This window comes from Arachis stenosperma, chromosome 5 (assembly GCF_014773155.1).
Source record: "Arachis stenosperma cultivar V10309 chromosome 5, arast.V10309.gnm1.PFL2, whole genome shotgun sequence".
NCBI classification, from domain to species: domain Eukaryota; kingdom Viridiplantae; phylum Streptophyta; class Magnoliopsida; order Fabales; family Fabaceae; genus Arachis; species Arachis stenosperma.
This window is the reverse complement of record NC_080381.1, coordinates 95,607,435-95,615,483: the sequence shown is the minus strand read 5'-3', so window position 1 is coordinate 95,615,483 and position 8,049 is coordinate 95,607,435. Positions and strand designations below refer to the sequence as shown.

Genomic DNA, 8,049 nt, shown 5'->3' with positions numbered 1-8,049 from the left:
ATTTCACTACACCAACTTCAAACTTCTATGGAAGAAGCATCTCAATCCCTGCCATAGGAGTAAACAATTTTGAGCTAAAACCTCAATTAGTTTCTCTACTACAACAGAACTGCAAGTTTCATGGACTTCCATCAAAAGACCCTTATCAGTTCTTAACTGAGTTCTTGTAGATCTGTGATACTGTTAAGACCAATGGAGTTGATCCTGAAGTCTACAAGCTTATGCTTTTCCCTTTTGCTGTAAGAGACAGAGCTAGAGCATGGTTGGACTCACAACCTAGAGATAGCCTGGACTCTTGGGATAAGCTGGTCACGGCTTTCTTAGCCAAGTTCTTTTCTCCTCAAAAGCTGAGCAAGCTTAGAGTGGATGTTCAGACCTTCAGACAAAAAGATGGTGAATCCCTCTATGAAGCTTGGGAAAGATACAAGCAACTAACCAAAAAGTGTCCTTCTGACATGCTTTCAGAATGGACCACATTAGATATATTCTATGATGGTCTGTCTGAATTTTCCAAGATGTCACTAGACCACTCTGCAGGTGGATCCATTCACCTAAAGAAAATGACTGCAGAAGCTCAGGAACTTATTGAAATGGTTGCAAGTAACCAGTTCATGTATATCTCTGAAAGGAATCCCGTGAATAATGGGACGCCTCAAAAGAGATGAGTTCTTGAAATCGATGCTCTGAATGCCATACTGGCTCAGAACAAAATATTGACCCAACAAGTCAATATGATCTCTCAAAGTCTGAATGGATTGCAAAACACATCCAACAGTATTAAAGAAGCATCTTCTGATGAAGAAGCTTATGATCCTAAGAACCCTGCAATGGCAGAGGTGAATTACATGGGTGAAGCCTTTGGCAGCACCTATAATCCTTCATGGAAAAATCATCCAAATTTTTCATGGAAGGATCAACAGAAGCAAGGCTTCAATAATAACAATGGTGGAAGAAACAGGTTTAGCAATAGCAAACCTTTCCCGTCATCATCTCAACAATAGACAGAGCATTCTGAGCAGAATCCTTCTAGCTTAGCAAACACAGTCTCTAATCTATCTAAGGCCACTCTTAGTTTCATGACTGAAACAAGATCCTCCATTAGAAATTTGGAGGCACAAGTAGGCCAGCTGAGTAAAAGGGTTACTGAAACTCCTCCTAGCACTCTCCCAAGCAATACAGAAGAGAATCCCAAAGGAGAGTGCAAGGCCATTGATGTAATCAAAATGGCCGAAACCTTGAAGGAGGAGGAGGATGAAAACTCCAATGAGGAAGACCTCAAGGAACGTCCACCATTCAGTAAGGAGTACCCTAATGAGGAACCAAAGGAATCTGAGGCTCATACAGAGACCATAGAGATTACAATAGACTTCTTTTTACCATTCATGAGCTCTGATGATTATTCATCTTCTGAAGAGGATGAAGACATCATTGAAGGGCAAGTTGCCCAATATTTAGGAGCATTCATGAAGCTGAATGCCAAATTATTTGGTAATGAGACTTGGGAAGGTGAACCTCCCTTGCTCACCAATGAAGTGAATACATTAGTTTAGCAAAATTTACCTCAAAAGAAATAGGATCCTGGTAAATTCTTAATATCATGTACCAAAAGCACCATGACCTTTGAAAAAGCTCTGTGTGACCTGGGGTCAGGGATAAACATGATGCCACTCTCTGTACTGGAGAAACTGGGAATCTATGAGGTACAGGCTGCCAAATTTTCATTGGAAATGACAGATAAACTATGAAAGAGGCTTATGGACTAGTAGAGGACGGGCTAGTAAAGGTTGAAGGCCTTTATTTCCCTGCTGATTTCATAATCCTAGACACTAGGAGGTATGAGGATAAATCCATCATCCTTGGAAGACCCTTCCTAGCCACAGCAAGAGCTGTGATTGATGTTGACAGAGGAGAGTTGATCCGTCATGTGAATGAAGAATGCCTTGTAGTAAAGACTCAAGGTTCTTCATCTGTAACCATGGAGGGTAAGCATGAAGAGCTTCTCCTAATATAGAGTCAAACAGAGCTCCCACATTCAAACTTTAAGTTTGGTGTTAGGAGGCCACAGCCAAACTCTAAGTTTGGTGTTGAGAGATCTCAACCATACTCTGAACATCTATGAAACTCCATGAGAGCTCACTATCAAGCTATTGACATTAAAGAAGCGCTTATTGGGAGGCAACCCAATTTTAGTTTAATTTTATCTATATTATTTTGTTTTCTTTTAGGTTGATGATCATGTGAAGTTATAAAGACAATTACAAGAATAAAGAAAAAATTCCAAAACAGCATTAAAAATAGCACACCCTGGAGGAAGGACTTACTGGCGTTTAAACGCCAGTAAGTCCTTCCTGGGCGTTTAAATGCCAGAATAGGGCACCAGACTGGCGTTTAGACGCCAGAACAGGAAGGAAAGCTGGCGTTTAAACGGCAGAACAGGGCAGCAGTCTGGCGTTTAAATGCCAGAATTGTACTCTAAGGCGTGTTGAACGCCCAATTGGAGCAGGGATGAAGAATTCCTTGACCCTTCAGAATCTGTGGACCCCACAAGATCCCCACCAACCTCAACTCACTCTCTCTCCTCTTCACACCTTTCTACAATACTCTTCCCCAAATACCCTTCACCAAACACCTCCATATCTCTCCCTATAAATACCCCCCTTCACCCGTTCATTTTCACACATCACAAACACCTTCTTCCCATCTTGGCCGAACCCTATACACCCTTCATCTCCTCCATTTTCTTCTTTTTCTACATCTTTTCTTCTTCTTTTGCTCGAGGACAAGCAAATATTTTAAGTTTGGTGTGGTAAAATCATTGCTTTTTTGTTTTTCCATAACCATTTATGGCACCTAAGGCTGGAGAAACCTCTAGAAAGAGGAAAGGGAAGGCAACTGCCTCCACCTCTGAGTCATGGGAAATAGAGAAATTCATCTCAAAGGTCCATCAAGACCACTTCTATGAAGTTGTGGCCAAGCAAGCCCATCACTATAAAGAGGATGGAGCAAACAAGAGAGCCTATCCATGGCACTCAACAAGAACATGAGGAAGTCCCTCATCAAGAAATCCCTAAGATGACTCAAGGGATGAAATTTCCTCCACACAACTATTAGGAGCAACTCAACACTTCTTTGGAAAGCTTTAGTTACAACATGGACCAATTAAGGGTGGACACCAAGAGCACTCCATCATTCTCCATGAGAATAGAGAAGATCAAAGAGCTATGAGGGAGGAGCAACAAAGGCAAGGAAGAAACATAGAGGAGCTCAAGAGCACCATTGGTTCTTCAAGAGGAGGAAGACGCCACCCTCACTAAGGTGGACTTATTCCTTAATCTCCTTATCTATTTATTTTTCTGTTTTTGATCTTTATGCTGTATGTTCTATCTATGCTTGTGTCTTCACTACATGATCATTAGTGTCTAGTGTCTATGTCTTAAAGCTATGAATAACTCCATGAATCATTCACCTCTCTTAAATGAAAAATGTTCTTAATTACAAAAGAACAAGAAGTACTTGGATTTCAAATTTTATCTTGAAACTAGTTTAATTATCTTGATGTGGTGGCAATACTTTTTGTTTTCTGAACGAATGCTTGAACATTGCATATTTTTTATCTTGTTGTTTATGAATGTTAAAGTTGTTGGCTCTTGAAAGAATGATGAACAAAGAGAAATATTATTGATAATCTAAAAAATCATGAAATTTGTTCTTAAAGCAAGAAAAAGCAGTGAAGAAAAAAAAAGAGAGTAGCGAAAAAAAAAAGAGAGCGAAAAAAAATGGCGAAAAAGAAAAAGAAAAAGCAAGCAGAAAAAGCCAATAGCCCTTTAAACCAAGAGGCAAGGGTAAAAAGGATCCAAGGCTTTGAGCATTAATGGATAGGAGGGCCTAAAGGAATAAAATCCAGGCCTAAGCGGCTAAATTAAGCTGTCCCTAACCATGTGCTTGTGGCATGCAGGTCCAAGTGAAAAACTTGAGACTAAGTGGTTAAAGTCATGATCCAAAGCAAAAAGAGTGTGCTTAAGAGCTCTGGACACCTCTAACTGGGAACTTTAGCAAAGCTGAGTCACAATCTGAAAAGGTTCACCCAGTTATGTCTCTGTGTCATTTATGTATCCGATGGTAATACTGGAAAACAAAGTGCTTAGGGCCACGGCCAAGACTCATAAAGTAGCTGTGTTCAAGAATCAACATACTGAACTAGGAGAATCAATAACACTATCTAAAATTCTAAGTTCCTATAGATGCCAATCATTCTGAATTTCAAAGGATAAAGTGAGATGCCAAAACTTTTCAGAAGCAAAAAGCTACAAGCCCCCGCTCATCAAATTAGGACTAAGTTTCATTGATACTGTGGGATTCATTGTATATTCTCTTCTTTTTATCCTATTTTATTTTCAGTTGCTTGGGGACAAGCAACAATTTCAGTTTGGTGTTGTGATGAGCGGATAATTTATATGCTTTTTTGGCATTGTTTTTAGGTAGTTTTTAGTAGGATCTAACTACTTTTTGGGATGTTTTTATTAGTTTTTATGCAAAATTCATATTTCTGGACTTTACTATGAGTTTGTGTGTTTTTCTGTGATTTTGGGTATTTTCTGGCTAAAATTGAGGGACCTGAGCAAAAATCTGATTCAGAGGGTGACAAAGGACTGCTGATGCTGTTAGATTCTGACCTTCCTGCACTCGAAGTGGATTTTCTGGAGCTACAGAACTCCAAATGGCGCGCTTTTAATTGCTTTGGAAAGTAGACATCTAGAGCTTTCCAGAAATATATAATAGTCCATACTTTATTCGAGTTTTGAGGACGCAAACTGGCGTTCAAACGTCCCTTCTCTGCCCTATTCTGAAGTCAAAATGCCAGAACAGGCATAAAGGTTGGAGTTAAATGCCCAAACTGGCATAAAAGTTGCGTTTAACTACAAGAGAAGTCTCTACACGTGTAAAGCTCAATGCTCAGCCCAAGCACACACCAAGTGGGCCCAGAAGTGGATTTCTGCATCATTCACCTATTTTTGTAAACCCTAATAGCTAGTTTCATTATAAATAGGACCTCTTACTATTGTATTTTCATCTTTTGATCATCTTTTGATCTCTTGATCACATTTTAGGGAGGCTGGCCTCACGGCCATGCCTGGACCTTGTTATTATGTATTTTCAACGGTGGAGTTTCTACACACCATAGATTAAGGTGCGGAGCTCTGATAAACCCCGATTTTGTGGTTTATCTTGTGCTTAATTTGGGGGATTTTATCACCTTTTCCCATATTTATTCAATGAAATAGCATGGTTTTGTAATTCTCCCTTGATTTGTGCTTAAGTGTAAAAACATGCTTTTTAGGCCCTAAAATTGGTGATTTTAATTCACTTTAATTCCATTCGATGCCTTGATGTGTTTGTTGAGTGATTTCAGGTTCATAAGGCAAGTATTGGATGGAAAGAATGAAGAAAAAGCATGCAAAGTGGGAGAACTCATGAATAAATGAAGGAATTGCAAAGCTGTCAAGCCTGACCTCTTTGCACTCAATCGACCATAACTTGAGCTACAGAGATCCAAATGAGACGGTTTCAGTTGCGTTGAAAAGCTGACATCCGAGGCTTCAAAAGGATATAAAATTTGCCGTAGTTTCTTTGCGTCTAGAGATGCACATGCACTGTACGCATGCGCACCAATTGGTGCACGTGATTTACTAAAAGCAACTTGTGGCCAGCGATTTGTAGAGAATTTTGGGCCCAACCCAACTCACTTCTAATGCTATTTCATGCAGAATTCAAGCTTGAGCAAAAGGGAGCAATTGTTTTGTAGTTTTGGCATAATGTAGGTTAGTTTCTAGAGAGAGAAGCTCCCTCTTCTCTCTAGAATTAGGTTAGATTAGGTTAATTTCATCTTAGATCTAGGTCCAATTTAATGTTTTCATCTTATTTCTTTATGAATTCTTGTTCCTACACCTTCATTCTCTTAGTTTGTGATGTTAATTTTACTTTTATGCCTCTTTGTTTATGAATGATGAACACTTGTTGGAATTGGATTTTTCTTTAATGCAATTGATGTTTGATGTCCTCTTTATTGTTGATCTTGTTTAATTGCACTTGGTAGTTGTTAGATTTTACTATTTCTTGTCATTTACTATGCTTTCCTTTTATGCTTTCCAAGTATTTGACAAAATGCTTGGTTGGGTTTTAGAGTAGAATTATATGCTCTTGGCTCGGGAAGGTAACTTAAGAACTCTTCCACTAATTCACTCACTCAATTCTAGTGATTTACCTCATTCTAACAATTTACGCTTCCTTGCTTGCACATTCACTTTTCTTACTATCTTGTTTTCTATTGTTCAGGATGAATCATCACAAGCAAAAATGGCAGCGGGAGCAGAACACGCAGAAACCGATTGATCTACCAGCTAAAGGTAGCAACTCTGAAGGTCGCCGTACCCCCTTGCTCATCTTTGAGTGCACCGAGGACGGTGCAAACTTTTAAATTTGGGGAGGTCACACGACCACTCGGCATTTTTGGGTAACAAGTTTCTAATCCCAACACTTTTGCATTTCATTTTAGGATTTTTAGTTGCATTTTCTTGTTTTGCATATGTATATATTAAGCTTAGTCAAAATCATGATATTTTCCAAGAATTTTATCTATAGGGCACCCCAATTGATTGAAAAAAAAAATTAGAACTTGCTTGAATTATACAATTGTGGATCATTTTTTTTAGCTAAGAACACAAGCATGTGAGATTTGAGCCTAATTGTGTGGTTACATCATATAGCCACTTATTTTCATTCTTGTGTGCAGTATTCTCTTTCTATGATTGTAATCCTTGATTTGTTTGATTCTATATGTCCATTATTTTGTGTATACGTGCACTTATATGATTGATGCCATCGTTTCAATTAGCTCACTTACCCAAATAATCTACCTTTTATCTTCCATTGTTAACCAATCTTGAGTCTATGCTTAACCCATTTGTTCTTAATTTTAGCACATTACAAACCTAAAGCGAAAAACAATAAATGTCCTTATTTGGATCTTTGATTAGCTTAGGCTAGTGAGAGTGCTTATCATTCAAGTTTGGGAGAGTTGGGAACATTGGTTGGGATGAAAGTGTATTTTTGTATTTTTGTCAATATTTTGGGAAGGTACATAATCATGCATTGAATGTAAAACCACATGCATTGATACTTTTGTATATACTTTATTGCAAAAAAAAATAAATAATATAAAATAAAGAAAAAAATATATATATATAAAATAAAAATAAAAATAAAAAATATAGAAAAGAAAGAAAAAGAAAAGCAATAAGAAAGGGACAAAATGTCCCAAGTAAAGCTCAATAAGAATCAATGCATATGTGTGATGATCAAAAAGAGAATGCATGAGTGTGTGTGAAAAGTGAAGAATGGGTAGTTAGGTTAGCTTTGAATTGTATAGGTTGTCATAGGTTAGGTGGGAAGTTTAGGTTAGTCAAAGATTCAAATTTCAAGCTCACTTGACCATATGCATCCTACCTTGACCCTAGCCCCATTACAACCTATGGGAAAGCCCTCATGATATTTGTATTTATGCATAAAGTAATTGTTGATTGTTAGATAAAAAATAAATCTTGGAAAGCATGATTACGGGAGAAATTGAGTCAATCAACCCTATACACTTGAGTGCCTAGAGCGGATACACATCCAGTGAGGGTTCGATCGCTCAATTACATACCTCCACCCATGATCATCTTTTCTTGCAAGTTTGTAAAATCTTTCAATGATTCAATTCAATTGTAGGTTGATTTGATTGCTATTGCCTTAGCCCTTGTGCTTGTATATATATTCTTGGAAATTGACTTGTTTTGACCAAGTGGATGCATTCATGTAGATAGATTGCATATAGATAGGTTGCATTTAGTTAGTTTGCATTGAATAAATGTTAATACCCTTTGCTTCTTTCTTGATTTTAGCATGAGGACATGCTTAGTTTAAGTGTGGGGAGATTTGATAAGCCCCGATTTTGTGGTTTATCTTGTGCTTAATTTGGGGGATTTTATCACCTTTTCCCACATTTATTCA

At 38.0% G+C, this 8,049-nt stretch overlaps 1 non-coding gene across 1 annotated transcript; it reads right to left on the bottom strand.

Annotated features, from left to right (window-relative positions):
* Positions 1-353: 353 nt before the first annotated feature.
* Positions 354-461, bottom strand: LOC130983709 (small nucleolar RNA R71). The gene has a single exon (XR_009087687.1). It is a non-coding gene; the product is annotated as a small nucleolar RNA R71 (small nucleolar RNA).
* Between the last annotated feature and the right edge of the window lie 7,588 nt (positions 462-8,049).